This window comes from Macrobrachium rosenbergii, chromosome 39, assembly GCF_040412425.1.
Source record: "Macrobrachium rosenbergii isolate ZJJX-2024 chromosome 39, ASM4041242v1, whole genome shotgun sequence".
NCBI classification, from domain to species: Eukaryota; Metazoa; Arthropoda; class Malacostraca; order Decapoda; family Palaemonidae; genus Macrobrachium; species Macrobrachium rosenbergii.
The window spans coordinates 3755938-3773911 of NC_089779.1; the positions used below are offsets into that span (position 1 = coordinate 3755938).

The 17974-nt window shown below is 36.4% G+C and overlaps 1 long non-coding RNA gene across 2 annotated transcripts in view; it reads left to right on the forward strand.

Moving 5' to 3' along the window:
• Positions 1–955: 955 nt before the first annotated feature.
• Positions 956–17974, forward strand: part of LOC136825661 (uncharacterized) — a 274947-nt gene continuing 257928 nt past the window's right edge. For both annotated transcript variants that reach the window (XR_010849391.1, XR_010849390.1), the window contains exons 1-2: positions 956–1549; positions 6022–6085. This is a non-coding gene — a long non-coding RNA (uncharacterized lncRNA). The remainder of the gene's footprint in view (positions 1550–6021; positions 6086–17974) is intronic.

Sequence of the window (17974 nt, forward strand, 5' to 3'; positions counted from 1 at the left end):
AACCACCGTTAAAGACGGCAATTTCGTATGATTAATTAACAAAAAGCAAACTAACGAGGCAAGCAGTATTTTATTTGTGCGTAAAAAAAATTAAAAAGTGTTGTAAAGAATTGATAACATTTGAGAATGTTGTTACTCAGAAGATAATATCGTCTGCTATAACGTCCCTCCCACATTTCTCCTTGCCATTTAGAGATAAGTTTTGTCAAGACAATTTTTTTTAATAACGCCAAATAATAGACATTATATGGCCATCATCGAAGTTTATGAACGGAACCGCGAGGAGAACTGTTTCACACACACACACACACACACACACACACATACACACAAAATGTTTCGTTCATAAACTTCGATGATGGCCATATAATGTCTATTATTTGGCGCTCTTAAAAAAATGGTCTTGACAACAGTTATCTCTAAAAGGCAAGGAGAAAATTATGGGACGTTATAGCTGACGATTTTATTTTCTGAGTAACAACATTCTCAAATGCTGTATAATCAGCTTGCGAAGCCAAATACTAAAATGCTAACAAATAATAGGGAATGGCTTCGCTTGGTTTCGGCGATTCAAGTGCTCAGTAGTGCACATGAATACGTCGAATTCGTGTCCCGAGATTGTAAAAGATTATCGTGCTAAGCAGCTCTTTTGCAATGCTCGAGTTTTAGCATTTGCAGTGTAAGGGTTTTAATCTGATCTGATATAGTTTGGCTGTAAATCTGTGATACATACATACATCCATATACAGTATATATATGTATATATATATATATATATATATATATATATATATATATATATATATATATAATATAATATAAATTTCAGTGGCGAATCATCATGGCACGCATGCTTTCCTGTGCTTTCAGCATGAGTATATGACTTGTTTCCATAATGCCATGAAATGAACTTAGGTAAAAATTTCCGTTATGGATTATTAATTGTAAAATTTACGTACAATACACATGCTCAGCTTAGTACCTCACACATTAAAAACACCGAGGCTAGGTACTCTGTACTACATAAAAAAAAAAAAATCTTAACATACAAAATACAGGGCACAGGGGCATTTTTTTGTTTAATTCTCTGTCAAATCGTGCGCGCGCAGACCGATGACGTCACGGTTCCCCGCTAGCAAGGCCAACACCGATATCTAAATGCAGTCTGAGTTTAATGGTGCCCAAGCGATAAGTGCCAGCTTTTAATCTTCCGGTGTCGTGTGTTCTGGTGTGGTGGAAGCAACGAGAACTGAGACCAGGACTTAAAAGAAGCACCGGGATAAAAACAAAGACTATGTGAGCCATTTTTTGTCAGGGAATACAAAAGGAACCAGGTTTTGGTCTACTAAGTGAGTCAAACCTACTCCTCTGCTCGCCATGTTTGTTCTTCTCGATGACGACGATATGGTCGACAAGGAATTTTTTTGTTTGCTTTGGAAAGAATATGAATAAATTGCAGGTATTATTGCAGACACAGCAAGGGCAGGGATATGTAGTACATCAATTCCTAAAGGGGAAAGACATTGGGAGAAGCCACAGCAAGTCATAGGTGAGTTCAAGTGCCCCTTCAGTTGAAGCCATTGAAAGGCTAACCCTCCTGTGATGAAATCACCCAGTTTCTACTCCGCAGGTTTTGTTAAATCAAAAGTAAATTGGTAACTTGTATTCTTTAGGAACAGCCAAAGAATGGGTGTACGGAAAGACATCATAGGCCTAGTTTTCAACAAGGTTCGTTCATATTTGCCTCAAAAAATATATATAATAAAATATAATACGGGAATCTACTTATGCGTTTAAAATGCTGCATAAAATATAAGAAAACTACTAAAACAGGAAATTCAGTACTAAGTTAAGATCATCCATGGAATATACATTGTATGAATATGTCCATAAATGAAGCATAGGCCTATATGTAGGCTACATACATCACTACACGTTTTACATATATCAAACGATGATATTTGTAGGCAGAGTAAATAAGTGGGAATGCCCTGTTAATAATTGAAATACAGATATTTGATTTCAACTCGACGCCTATCCTAAAAGGATATATTGCCAGTTGCTCCTACTAAAACCTAGGCTCGTGCATCAGACCTAACCTACCCAAGGCTTCTGCTTTAACCTGCTGATATTTCAACCACTTACTAAACCTTTTGCCAAAATTTGTTACTGTTATAATTTTCTCATGATCTTATTCTCGGTATTTCGAACCTGTCCTTGAGAATACTGGCATCTAGGAATTTGTGACTTCCCAAAGGTTCCTAGATACATTGTGGATTATCTGACCTGCAGAGTGAGGTTTGCAGTTTAGAATGTCTAGTTTTATATGTTGGGAAAATAACTAAACTGGCAACATTTCATACAACAGAGGTTTTTTTTCTTTAATGCTGCGTTTAGTCTTCATGTTGACACAAAAGTATTCTAAAAAATGTGATCTTGGACGGGTATCAATGGAAACACCTGAGAATGGATACTGAATATTTCGTTTTACCTCCATTCACGGACGTAGGTTTTAGGCTGTTGTGGCTGAAATCAGTGTTTCCGATATCGTAGGCTTGCAGTGATACGTCTGAATGCTCATATATACAAAAAACTCAAACGCCTTCTTATATAGACCATGAACATAACGATTTACATTGATAAAATAAGGATAAAAGCACAAGAAAGACGGCTCGTATCTAGTAATCTAAGCAGATGAAACACAAACGAGCGATGACCTCTTAACAATTTTGTTTATTTCTTCGTAGGCAATTAAAAGACATATACCCATGCAAGTGAGTATAAATGGCATTTCATAATTTCTTACATGCAGAGTACACGAGCAGGTTAATATTCGAAAAAGCATGAGGCTGCTGAGGGCTTGGTGGAACTGAATGGAACAGCCACTGTAGTATTGGCTGGAAGGCGGGAAATTTGAGTTAATGCATGGAATGATGGCAGTGACATTCCCCCTTTTTTTTCAGAATACTTTGCGTATTTATCAAATGTTTTCTTCAGCATACAAATCATTATAATAGCTCTGTGATTGGGCACTTTCGGTACTAATTAGTCAAATAAGTTATCGAACAGAAGTTGGAAAAACCATTCAGCTCCCGCCATCCTTATGGTGTCGATAACATACATACGGCAAAAAAAGGTGGGCCTAGACATTTTTTTTTTTTTTTTACTTTTGGGCATTGGAACGATACTTAGATAGAATGAATAAATAAAGGTTACAATAAAAAGCAATTTTGGCTAAAATGGAATGAATTTTTGACACAAGGCCAGTAAAATACAATATCTGGCAAACCAGTAGCATAGGCCTAGCTCATGCTTTATGTTCTAGCGGTAAACAATACTAAAGGTTTTTTTTTCAGTTTAAGGACCTTGGTATCATAATGAAGTTATTTTTATATGCATGCAATGAAACTGTACGTAGAATAAAGATTGACTGTAAGGAAATGTTGTGATTTGAACAGTTTGTGAACATAGGTCTAAGTATAGCCTAGGTTATATGCTATTGCTACAAATCATAATTACTGATAGTTCATCGTTCGTTTGAACAAATAGAATTTAGGCCAAAGGCCAAGCGCTGGGACCTATGAGGTCATTCAGAGCTGAAATGGAAATTGACAGTAAAAAATATCAGAAAGGTGTAACAGGAGGAAAACTTCTCAGTTGCACTACTAGAAATTGTTAGGAGAGGGTGGACAGTGAGGTTGAAGAAAGAGAATATGAACGTAGGTACAGTAAAAGGAATGAACGGGGTTACAGCTAGGGGCCGAAGGGAAGCTGCAAAGAACCTTAAATAACTACAGTGCACCGGGGATCGTTCGCTTCTGTGTGATCTGAGTAGACTGTTTGATACAAGCTCGTCTTTCGTGTGCTTAGTCATTATTGCTATAAGGGCGAGGGTTCTATGTATGTATAAACATTGAAGGAACAGTTTAATATTTATCACAAGCAACCAACAATTAGCCACGCGTGGACTGATGAAAATAACCGACTTAGTACAGTTAACAATGAGCTTATTTTGTCCTGTACACATCTGTGTAGACATATGGTACCCTTCGTATTAATTGTCAAATCCACAGTATCATAACACCAGAAGGTTATTGCACAATATCTGAGTTGCATATTTGAACGCTCTAAAACTATATATATATATATATATATATATATATATATATATATATATATATATATATATATATATATATATATCCAAGGGATTAGGAAAGGCACTGACAGTATTGCATTTTATTGTAATAGGCCAACGTTTCACAGCTCACCTTAGTTCCAGGAACTCGGCAGGATTCTACAGTTTCATTTATCGTAAAGGTGCGTTTACGAGTCTGGGTATGCATTTTTATAGATCTTGTTATTTGAATTTCAAATTAAATGTTGTTTCTACTCTCCTCCACAGGGCTTTTACACTTGCATCTAATCGGCTAACTTTTCATGACAAAATAACAACCCTAGCTGTTTATTTCAGGAAGAACTGTTTTCCATTAAAACTACTTTTTAAAGTGTTAAATAGTATGTTGAATACAACGAATAAAATTGACGCCACCTACTCTATATCACACTGTTCCTGAAACGAATCAGCACGCCACGTTCCCATATATACAAGATGATTCTTTCAGAAAGAAATTTCTAAATATTATTCAAAAGGCATTCCCGACACTTAACCTCAAACTGGTTCAGAAAAATTCCCGAAACAAATGAGTCTCTTTTCAAATTTAAAGACGAACTCGGTCCTTTGTTTGCATCTAACGTTCTAGGTAAGTAAAAGTGGCCCAGACGCAGTCAGTGGATCTATGTGGGATGTACTAAGGGACTGTTGCGAGTGTGCATTGATGTGCAAAGAGGTGTCAGCTTTAGAACCGGGAGCAAATTGTCTGATATCAGGAATCACTCAGAAATGTGTAAAACCTTTTTTTTTTTTATAGGAAATAAAGACTTTTCATCAGTAGGACACGTACAGATAGAAATGGCCTAACAATACTCGAATTCATAATTATTAAATTGATTGACAGTTCTACCTTTAAACTCCCAAACATCTTCCACGCGTTTGTTTAGTGCCTGACGGTCTTGCTAAGCTGTTTCTTCTCTGTTTGTATATTTATTTTCATTTTGTAATACTCAAGGCGAGTAGGGTGTTTCTAGCTACATTTTGGGTAGGTTGTCAGAGCCTTTCCGTTGTTATTTTAGTGAAGTTTTTGGTCATTTCAATCTGAATGTTTTATTGTAATTCTAATTCTGTTATTTTACTGATCGCTGTTTTCATCCTCAAAAATGCAACTGATATGAGTTCTGAAACGTCGGCCTATTGTAATAAGATGCAAGATGGATAGTGCCTTTCCCTGGCCGCCTTGGATTGTTCTTAGAGCTGTTGCTTCGGAAGGTTGAAGGTATATAATTGGCTCAGCTCGTTCGAAAATCTGCTTACGAAGTTACTTGTGTTGTGGATGTTTTATGTACAAGGGGTTTACCCAAGATTCAGCTGTTTGGTAAAATAGTGGTTACTGCTTTATTTACACACACACACACACACACACACACACACACACACACACACACACACACACATATATATATATATATATACACACACTAAGAAATCACAAAAGTAAGCTCGTGATTTTGTTTATTAGTAAGCCACTGGAAAAGTTCAAATTGAAACGACAATTTGAACTTTCCCAATGACTTCAGCTAATGTGTATATATATATATATATATATATATATATATATATATATATATATATATATATATATATAATGCCTTGCAATTTTAATATTCACATACATGGACATATCCTACAACAGGTAGAAGAGTGAATAGCTCGAGGTAAAGCAAAATCGGTTTGTGAGCAGAAAAGTTTACAAGGTGTCTGTAGAAAGCCATGAAACTAGTTTCTGCTCAGTTCACTTTTCCATTTTTATTTCCGGTAGACATTTGTCATTTCCAAGTCGTATCCATGTGCTATCTTTGTCATGGAAAGCTATAGTCTCATAAAAAAAATTTATTTCCCCTCAGGACTGTCCATGATGTTGGGTCACTGACATTTGCTGCCACGGAGCGAACCAAGTTGTATCCCAAGGTAAATGCATTATTATTTAGTTATTTTTACTTTGGTACCTAATATAGCAAAACGTTTGTATAGCAACTAATGTTGATAGCCTACGGTGGAGACATTGCTCTAGTGGTATATTTCAGATGAGGACTTGTAATGATGAAATCAGTCGAGTTCCAGGATATTCCCCTCGTTAGAGCTTACACTGTCCTAAACAAAACTGGTTATAAATTAACCTTCTAGTCGAATTTTAATGTAAATTTTTATCGTCCCATCTGACATCTACCAAGCTGCAAGGTTTTGGAATGAAAACATAAGAGTTCTCATTCTTGTGGAAAACAGTTTTTTCCATATAAAAATTTGACGTACGTTCAGCTACTTCAGTTTTTTACACTGATGGCTGACTTGCTGCAGTTAACGAAAGTAAGTACAAATATATGCGCGTTTCGTCTCTTTTCTGTAATTTTATGTTATTAACCAGTGTCCCCTGCACGATGAACGTTATTTTTAAAGGTATATGTTTCGTGTTTTAGACAATATATTGTAATTAATATTTATTGTGGATATTGCCATCTTTTTAAATGTTTTTATCAATTTGTGTGGTGCTGTTGTAATATAAATTTATATATATATATATATATATATATATATATATATATATATATATATATATATATATATATATATTTATTATATACATACATATAATTTATGACATGCATATAAATTATATATATATATATATATTTATTATATACATACATATAATTTATGACATGCATATAAATTATATATATATACTGTATATATATACATAATTTTGATGAAAATAATATATTATATATATATATATATATATATATATATATATATATATATATATATATATATATATATATTAATGCCTTTCGTCTTCAGTAGTTGCTTCCCGTCAGCATCTCTCTCTCTCTCTCTCTCTCTCTCTCTCTCTCTCTCTCTCTCTCTCTCTCTCTCTCTCTCTCTCTCTCTCTCTCTCTCTCCCATGTTTGCTAAGGTAACACCCTGTGGTGTTAGCACAATATCCAACAGACATTAGTAAGATGTGCATATTTGTATTTAATTGTCATTGCCTATGCTTATTTATATATAAATACCCATCCCTCCCACCAGATATAAATAATCGTCCATGTTCGTATTTATGATTACGATAAACTTTCGCGATGATCGTACAAATGGACACCAGATGATTTAATCAGATTTACAAAACTAGACTGTCTCTTCAAACGGCAATGATTTTCTTGTATTTGTTTTGCCTCGGAATTCAATTTCCACCAGTTCTAGTCAGTACGAACCAATAATACCAACAGCTCTCAAAATTCTTGCCCGAGATTATGACACTTGTAGAGCCCATAAAAGCAGCCATTTAACTGGAAATAACTTCGGCCTAATCTGAACAGCGCATTAGAGAGCTGTCTCCAAACAGGAATAAATGAAGAAGATAAAAGTCTGCAGCGTTTGCATTAGATTGCTTTCGAAATCAGGCTTTTACTTTTACACGATTTTGAAGCTCTGAAACTGTCATTTTATAGACGTCGACTTCCACGTTTTCTTTATCCCAAAATGAAATAAATTTTAGCGGTAACGATTTGATTAATGATGCAATTTTTCCTTTATACTTTTTGTTGAAGAATTAAATAAAAGATAAGGATGAAACGTACAGTCTTCTTCCTAGTGACTCATGCTGTTATGAGATTTTTACGATTAATAATAATAATAATAATAATAATAATAATAATAATAATAATAATAATAGTTATTATTATTATTATTATTATTATTATTATTATTATTATTATTATTATTATTATTATTATTATTATTATTATTATTATTATTTTGTCCACAGTCTATCCAGACTGATGTTTATAGTCTGAGGTTACGGGTTCATCCTACTTCATTAGAAGTCTATCCTTTCTCTTTTGTCCATACTCTTCTGGGGCACGTTCCTCGGAATAAGTCCTTGAGATACTTCTGCTTCCAGTTTATATACGTTTCTCAACAGGGATTTTGGTATCGTTCCTAGTGTCCAGATGACTATGGGCACTACCTCCACCGGCATACCCCGTAGCTTTCTCAGTTCAGTCTACATGCCTTGCTGCTGTAATGTAATCTTGTTATTGGTCAAGCAGAGTGAGTTTCCATATGAAAAGGCCTTTATAATGGAGTAATAAAATGCTTCTGATTCCCATGTAATCTCATCTATAGACATTTTAAATAACCTTAAAGACGCACTTCATCTCTAAGACCTAACATAACGGTAATCCATTTGTTAACCACAACTAAATTTACATCACAAGCTTCGCTTTCGTCAAAAAGAAAAAGTTTAACCAACTCAAATGAATTACTTTATTGTACAGCCTACAACTTCAACATCCTCGACACAGCATCTCTGTCGTTACTATCATAATCTATTTCTAGGTCAGTATGTGTCATATGCAACATGTTCCATTTCCTCTTAAACATATCACTCACTTTTTCACCATAACCACGTATTCAACACTACATATTTCTTGAAACTTACACCTCTTTTTCCCTTGTCAGTCATATTTTCTTAGCTAAAATCATATAACCAAGGTTTTGGATGTAGTGTTAAAGGAAGTGTATTGTGAAACAAAATTGAGAGGACAGGACATGCATGGTTGAAATCAACAAAGTTTTATTGCGTCTGGGGCGGCTGATTGACGCGGAGTGTGGAAATTTGTAACCCGTGCGTTGAAATGACAGCGGGAAAGGTGAAATGGTACAAACATGTTAGCCGGAGGATTAATGAACGTGGCAAGAGGGAACGTTGTGATAACTAAGCGCATATGGTCTAGGACTGGAAAAGCATGAGAGTGAAAGAGAGAGGGCTGGCGAGAGTCTTAAATTTAGGCCAAGCGGGTATGGAAAGAGAGAAGCGGGGATTGTGCTTGGTAACTTAAATTGAGAGACTTTTGTGGAAAGTGATCAGATGGGTCTTCATTGTGTTATATATGGCTTCGAAGGAGAATGTGTATAACCGTATTTCGGGAGGAGACATTGCCACTGAAAAGGGTTATTTACGTTTTTGACTATGGAGAATAGATGGAAGAACGAGTAAAGGTTGTTTAGGTGTAGATATCTGATCATTCTCTGTTTAAAGTAAAGGTGAAGATAAAAGTTGTAGGTGGAAAGGCTGGGTTGACTATGTATCTATAACTGTAATTAAGACAAGTGAATTTGATATGAGCGTAGCGGGAATATCATGTAAGGAAACTGGTTATGTTTTGAAAACCTGTCGTGGAGGGAGTATTTAAGGAGTAAGCAAAATTCATGACTGGGGCCATGGAGACAGTCTCGATTAACTGTGTTTAGTGGGGAGGATAATTATATTTTGCTACTGGCGTGGTATGTATTTGCGTATTGCCCTCCATTTTGGGGTGCTGTCTGATCTCAAAGACTTTTTTACCCTCATGCGCATGTCCAGTTTATGAGAATAATCTACCGATTTTCGATGCTACTAATACCAACAGACTGATCCGTAACCCTTGGCATAAATTGATGTAGGATTACCTCGTATGCGATCTATGGATTCAGAATAGTAACGGATTTAATTCAGTTGCATTAATGTGCTGTTTGACATACACATATCCACATTTCATATCTGGAATATCGGCATCTCCGTGAGAACAAGGGATGCTCAAACGCCTACGTGCTTAAGTTCAAATTTTCATTATCAAGAGAATTCTTAATCCCCTCATGCTTTTAACATTAATGTCCATTTAATATTCTCGGCTCTGTTGTGATTAGCATACAAGTTATGTATTTTATTTCAGGAATCTCGTTTTTTCTTCGTAGGTAATTACCGATTATTTTATTTTCACTGTAAATATCATGTGCTCTGACTTTTCAGTTTTTATGACCATAAAAAAGCAATCTTGTTCAAGTTGAAATATATAAAACAATTAGTATTAGTTCCAGGAAAATGAAAATCTGAAAAACAAATATCGTAGAAAAGGTTAAACAGAGCTACAGAGATTTAAAAATGATAACTATGTAATTAGTTGAAGTACAATATGTTGTAATCCATCTTGTAAACTACGACCATATTTCAATTTCAGCCTTGGCATAAGGAATAAATATATATATGCAAACACATTTTGAAGTAAAGAACATTTTCCTTTTTTATAAGTAGGTAAATGCTGCCGCACGGTAGCCTGTACTGTAATAGATCACTGGATAAGTGGAATAGGGCTCATATACTGGAATTTTATAAAATCATTATTATGTAACCAGTTTAAGTAGCAATATGATGAAATCCATCAAATGCCTACGATAATATCACTTGCATTTCCAACTTGTAAAAGCTAATGGCGTGTGTTTAGGCACATACTGAATCAAGGGACAGTTTTAATTCAAAGCAGATATTTTTTTTAAGAGGCAGGTAACTATTGTTGTGGTATACCCTGTCATTACGATGCTGGGAATATAATTGATTCAGCTCCATACCCCCGGACGTAAATCGTACATCAAATAATGCTCTGGGCAACAAAGAAGTAAGCAGTGCAGTGAGTAAATCGCACATGTATTAATGGCCCTTTTTATTCATGCATTTTTCATAGGCAGTGAATGACACTTCATATTAGTAAAAGCTTAAGATTTCCTTCGCATTTCATAAAAAACATATCGATTAAATAAATCATAAAACAATCCGGTCTATTCAATCACCGACCATCTACAATCAATACAGTTGATTTAGAATTATTTCAGAAGCTAAAGAAGTCATGAATTTGAAAATTCCTTCATCCAGGTATTGGTATTACTGTGGTGACTGTCCCTATTATCCAGGTATTATTGTGTTGTGTGTCACCTTCAACTAGGTATTACTGTACTGCCTGTCCCTTTTATCCAGGTATTACTGTGATGACTGTCCCTTTTATCCAGATATTACTGTTCTGTCTGTCCCTTCTATCCAGTTATTACTGTGTGGCTGTCCCTTTTATACAGGTATTACTGTGGTCCATTTATCAGGTATTACTGTGGTCACTGTCTCTTTTATCCAGATATTCCTGTGGTGACTGTCTCTTTTAACCAGGAATTACTGTGGTGACTGTCTCTTTTATCCAGATATTACTGTTGTGTCTGTCCCTTCTATCCAGTTATTACTGTGTGGCTGTCCCTTTTATACAGGTATTACTGTGGTCCGTTTATCAGGTATTACTGTGGTGACTGTCTCTTTTATCCAAATATTCCTGTGGTGACTGTCTCTTTTAACCAGGAATTACTGTGGTGACTGTCCCTTTTATCCAGTTATTACTGTGGTGACTGTCCCTTTTATCCAGGTATTACTGTGGTGACTGTCCCTTTTATCCAGGGATTAATGTGGTGACTGTCCCTTTTATCCAGTTATTACTGTGGTGAGTGTCCCTTTTATCAGGTATTACTGTGGTGACTGTCCCTTTTATCCAGGTATTAATGTTGTGACTGTCCCTTTTATCCAGGTTTTACTGTGGTGAGTGTCCCTTTTATCCAGGTATTACTGTGGTGACTGTCCCTTTTATCAGGTATTACTGTGGTGACTGTCCCTTTTATCTGGGTATTACTGTGGTGACTGTCCCTTTTATCTGGGTATTACTGTGGTGACTGTCCTTTTATCTTTATATTACTGTGGTGACTGTCCCTTTTATCTGGGTATTACTGTGGTGACTGTCCCTTTTATCTGGGTATTACTGTGGTGACTGTCCCTTTTATCTGGGTAATACTGTGGTGACTGTCCCTTTTATCCAGGTATTACTGTGGTGACTGTCCCTTTTATCAGGTATTACTGTGGTGACTGTCCCTTTTATCTGGGTATTACTGTGGTGACTGTCCCTTTTATCTGGGTATTACTGTGGTGACTGTCCCTTTTATCTGGGTAATACTGTGGTGACTGTCCCTTTTATCTGGTATTACTGTGGTGACTGTCCCTTTTATCTGGGTATTACTGTGGTGACTGTCCCTTTTATCTGGGTAATACTGTGGTGACTGTCCCTTTTATCCAGGTATTACTGTGGTGACTGTCCCTTTTATCTGGGTATTACTGTGGTGACTGTCCTTTTATCTGGGTATTACTGTGGTGACTGTCCCCTTTTATCCAGGTATTACTGTGGTGACTGTCCTTTATCAGGTATTACTGTGGTGACTGTCCCTTTTATCTAGGTATTACTGTGGTGACTGTCCCTTTTATCTGGGTATTACTGTGGTGACTGTCCCTTTTATCTGGGTATTACTGTGGTGACTGTCCCTTTTATCAGGTATTACTGTGGTGACTGTCCCTTTTATCTGGGTATTACTGTGGTGACTGTCCCTTTTATCTGGGTAATACTGTGGTGACTGTCCTTTTATCCAGGTATTACTGTGGTGACTGTCCCTTTTATCTGGGTAATACTGTGGTGACTGTCCTTTTATCAGGTATTACTGTGGTGACTGTCCCTTTTATCTGGGTATTACTGTGGTGACTGTCCCTTTTATCTGGGTAATACTGTGGTGACTGTCCTTTTATCAGGTATTACTGTGGTGACTGTCCCTTTTATCTGGGTATTACTGTGGTGACTGTCCTTTTATCTGGGTATTACTGTGGTGACTGTCCCTTTTATCTGGGTAATACTGTGGTGACTGTCCCTGTTATCCAGGTATTACTGTGGTGACTGTCCCTTTTATCAGGTATTACTGTGGTGACTGTCCCTTTTATCCAGGTATTACTGTGGTGACTGTCCCTTTTATCAGGTATTACTGTGGTGACTGTCCCTTTTATCAGGTATTACTGTGGTGACTGTCTCTTTTATCAGGTATTACTGTGGTGACTGTCTCTTTTATCCAGATATTACTGTGGTAACTGAAAAGCATTTTCAGCCATATATTTCTATGGTCTCGAGTACATGAAATGAGGTGTGATAAACACGTAGAGTTTATTTATCATTTAAGTTACAAAGGGAAAGGGAAAGGGGTCAGGGCTACGGGTTTGAAACCTACCGCGTTATGTAAATTGGGTCAGATGTTGGCCATGTGCCAAATTTGTTTAGATCGGTCAAGTGGTTCAGATTTCTATAGTGCACAAACATACAGGCTACCATACAAAGTCAGTTACAAACATACAAACATTCACCTTTGCATATAAGATATATATATGCATTTAAAAATATACAGTATATATATATACACGTGTGTGTGTGTGTGTATAGTCAGTTATGTACAATTGGGTGTGGACAAAACGCGTGTCTTTTGACAGCGCTTACAGCAAACTTCCCCGCGGGCCCCAGAAACTGCTGAGCTTCCTAAATCTGAATCGCTTCAGAGTGCTGTACTCGAGGGTGAAGAATGCCCCCATTCGCTTACAACGATATGCAATACTTGAACCAAATACTAACGTTGTCGATGCCAAGATGCCCTAAATTCAGCTGCCGAAGAAACGCCAATTAATTGACATATCATGTGCAAAAAAAGGAACTGAAGTATAAAGAGTGACGTGTAAAAAAAGAATATTGCATACTCTTCTTGCAAAGTATCGTGTGAAACATTTATTGCAGATGCTTTGATTGCAAACCTTGGACAAGACTTGGAATTTAAGAACGAAAAACTATATAGTTCAATGACATGCTCCAAAATGTAAGAATATAGGACTGAAAAGCTTTTCTAACAAACTGTATATTGCCAAAAATATTTACATACAGAGGAATGATTGATGCTGAATGAAGCATTATTAAAAAAAAATCAGTGATGTGCTTCCCCTGAAAGACAGTAGATTCAGAGAAAATCAAGAAGGTCATCAAGGACATTTTATTCTTTGATTGCTGGATAAGCGCTCCACAACCTCACACTGATATCAAGACTTAGCTGTTTGCAATGTTTCGAAGATAAAATAATAAGATTCAAAGCCCTCCGTTTCAGTAGGAATGAGATCTATTCGACAAACGCTGGAGGGGTTCGCGGTGCTCCTCTGCTCTTCTAGGAATGGGCTATGGGAGAACTTAATTCAGTACTGAGAACAAACGCTAGTGTTAAGAGTAGGTGATAAGAAGACAGAATATCAGGATAAGCTCATTCACAAGTTTTTTTTTTTTCTTTTACAAAAGGGAATATGCCGTTAGTATTCGAAGACCAGACTATGTTATGGATGTTCAGACCTGTAATAAAAAAAAGCTGGTCGGAGAGAGCGTCTGGGTAAGCTGTATAATTGTTCAGCGGTTAAATAGAATGAAAGAACCAGGGTAGACAACGAGTTATTTCCGATATAGATTCAAGATTAATAACAATAGGCGGATCTATAAAAAGTGTGAGGGCATCGAGAAGACATTAAGTTATAGTGACTATTAAAAACATGCGTGTATATATGTATATATATATATATATATATATATATATATATATATATATATATATATATATATATATATATAAATGGATTCATAGATAGATAGATAATGCTTGTTCAGTCATCAAAGTTAAATAACGTTGGGTTTGGTCGGTACTTGGATGGGTAACTACTAAGAAAAGCCACATATCCTCGGAAAATGAAAACCCTGAACATTCACAAATTAAACATGTCGGAGTCACCGGAGCAGACATTGTGAGCAAACGACAGTCTACGAACGAGAAAAATGAGCTCATTCTCATGATTGACTGCTGCGTTCGGTCCACGCGAACAGCTCTCCAAGAATAATGACTGAATGCATATGCACTAATTCATCTTGCGAAGGCTATCTCAAACATTTACCTAATTAAAGCTCTGGCTCACAAGAATTTTCTCATTATGTCAGCATTCTCGGAATTCCCCACTGTCCTTCTTAAAAAAAAATCCTTTAAATAACAGTCAAGCCTCTCAGTGAGATTTTTCGGGAAAGCTTGGCAGCCACTCCATTTCTAGAGTTTTTCCTGCTGAGATTATGTTTTGTGTTTGCTGGTGGAACGTGATCTGTTTTTTTCGCGCATTAATTTATGTCCGCTTTCGATATACGCAAAAAAGACGAAACCACCCAAAAAGCTTATTCAACTTTCCTTTGCTCAGAATATACAGTGATTAAAAGTTCGCCGTAAATCGCATCAGTCTTGTAAAGTAAGGAAAGATCTTTCCTTACTTTACAAGACTGGTACGATTTATGGGGGACTTTAAATCTCTGTATATTCTGAGCAAAGGAAACTTGAAGTAACCTTTTTTGGGTGGTTTCGTCTTATTTGCGTATTTAATTTATTTCCACTTTAAATCATCCTTAGATGATTGCGAAATATCCATTTCCGGTACGATATTACCTCAGTTTCTGAATTTTATGCCCAATCTTGGTCAGTGTATCAAGTGATCATGCTAAAACTAAAGTATGCGTTTTGAAGCCGGCACCACTGGTTTCCCAGTTTATTATTATAATAGTCTTAATGATTTTTATTATTATAATTATTGGTTAAATGATCCACAATATACACACATATATATATTTGTGTGTATATATATATATATATATATATATATATATATATATATATATATATATATATATATATATACACATATATACATATATAATTTGTTTAAAGTCTGGTGGGGGGGGGGGAGTAAAGTTACCACAAGGAGAATGTTGATCTGACTAATTACTTGGACTGATAGAACATAACAAGAGAAAAATAAGCTGAATGCCTTACTGGAAAGGGATGTTGGAAATAAACTCTTAGGATAACTAAAAACACATATATTTACAATGAAACAGTCAGAAGATAGGGAGTGTTAAGAGAGGTAAATGGGGTCCTGCCAGAGCACAAAATATGAGGAAAAAGATGGTAACTGAGGTGCCTGGGAATCCATCTCAAGGCCACCACGGATTGAATTGCAAAGGGTTTTCCACGCCAATGTAAGCACAATCGAAGTTGAGGGTCCATAACGATAGAACTGCATTCTGCAGTGGAGAATGCATATGATTACTTGGCAAATTAGCACAATCAAGAGTTCAAGGTTGCACTGAGGGCGCTAAGGATCCTCGGTTATAAAACACAGTCGAATCACTTGAGACACAAGTTAATAACAAAGTCAGGTCTAGGTGAGAATTGCGCTTAGAAAAGGAAAACGCTTAGAAAAAGAAAAAGAACTACTTGACTGTTAAACTTCAGATTCCTGGCACTTTACATTATTCTGGAGAGAGGAGACTTTGTAGATATACCAATATTGGGGGGGGAATTGGGAAATTGGCACTGAAAAAGCTACTGGACTGGATAGTCAGCCATGTGGGTCAAGCTCAGACGGAGCGGAGGTCAGGGGGCAGTGACTCTGTTATCGCCACCGTTCTGTGTGTGTGTATCATCCCATTCTCCAGGTATGCCCATTTTCTGTTGTGGGACATATGGTTTTTTGGCTCGCCACCCTGACCTCATGGGTAGCTCTTTGACCACATGGCAGGTGCCGTGACCTCGTGGGTAGCCTGGGTGCCACGAAGTTCGCCCGACTTTCACTTCTGTGTTTTCCCCAATCGCCATCGCTCAGTGCCCCCAACACCCCTGGCTCAGGATCACCTTTAAGTAGTGCCTCTGACCATCGGACTAGCAGGGTATTGTCTCCAAGGGCGGCTTAGTGACCTGGAAAAGGGCTTAACTCAGTCACAAATTCAGGGAGGGGAATAATAGGCCACCGAGGAAATAATCACGAGAGTTTTAGATAAGAAGCAATTCCTCCACGACCGACTGTTGGTGTCAGCAGCGAGATAAATAATTTTACTGTTGGTTCTTGAAAGGCAAGTTGACTTGGGAAGGGTATCCCTCATTGCAATATATATATATATATATATATATATATATATATATATATATATATATATATATATATATATATATATATATATATATATACACAGTATATATATATGTGTGTGTGCGTGTGCCTGCATGTGTATATGTATATGTATATATATATATATATGTATATGTATATATATATATATATATATATATATATATATATATATATATATATATACATACATATCTATATGTATATATATATGTATACAGTATATATTATTACTATTATTATTATTACATTCTCTTTGGTCTTTGTACTTACTATACTTCTTATTACTGTCTCTGATTCTGAATAAGGAATTCTCTCGTCTACATCCACGGTGCAACGATCGAAAAATCACTTATCGAAAGGGGAGGTAAAGAAAAGTAAGCTTGCGCCACAGAGACAAATAACCGAGAGATAGAATAAGATTGACATCAGGGATCAAAGAAATTGCGTGAGATAAACCCTGTGGGCCAACGAACCAGTTTACAACTTTGATATCAACTCTGGAAAAAATGAGACACGCCCAGTGATTTTAGCAGATTTAGGATTGTTCTTGAGATACGTCTGAAACAACCTAAATACCTGCTATAGTGAAAATACTTTTACAGTAAAGAAAATCATCACAGGAACGGAAGGGCGTAGAGACAGAGAAATAGGTAGAAACGTTTCCTTGAAGAAAACGACTCGACTTGTTGAACAGATCTCCCCATTGATGGCTCAGAAGAGCAGAGTTGATAGACGAAGAGAGGGTCGTTTGAAAGATCACGATCATCATAAGAATGCTCGGCGACAAACGCTGATGAAATGTGAAAGGTTGAATCATCAGCAAAAATGTGAACAGGAGAAAGACTTTCATAGAAGGTCATACATAGAAGAAAATCAATAGGTTAAAAAAAGACATGAACTTGATTACCTATAAATGGCTCGTAATTAGAGAACTATAAAAAGCCTTAAAATCATATCCAGGGAGTTTGGGCCTTATGCTAGGCTGAGAAAACTGACAGTGAATGGCCAAACTTCAGCAACATACACACACACACACACACACACACACACACACACACACAAAAGTGACCTTTAGATCTCACCTCCTGGAAGCCAAACCAGGTAATCCGAAA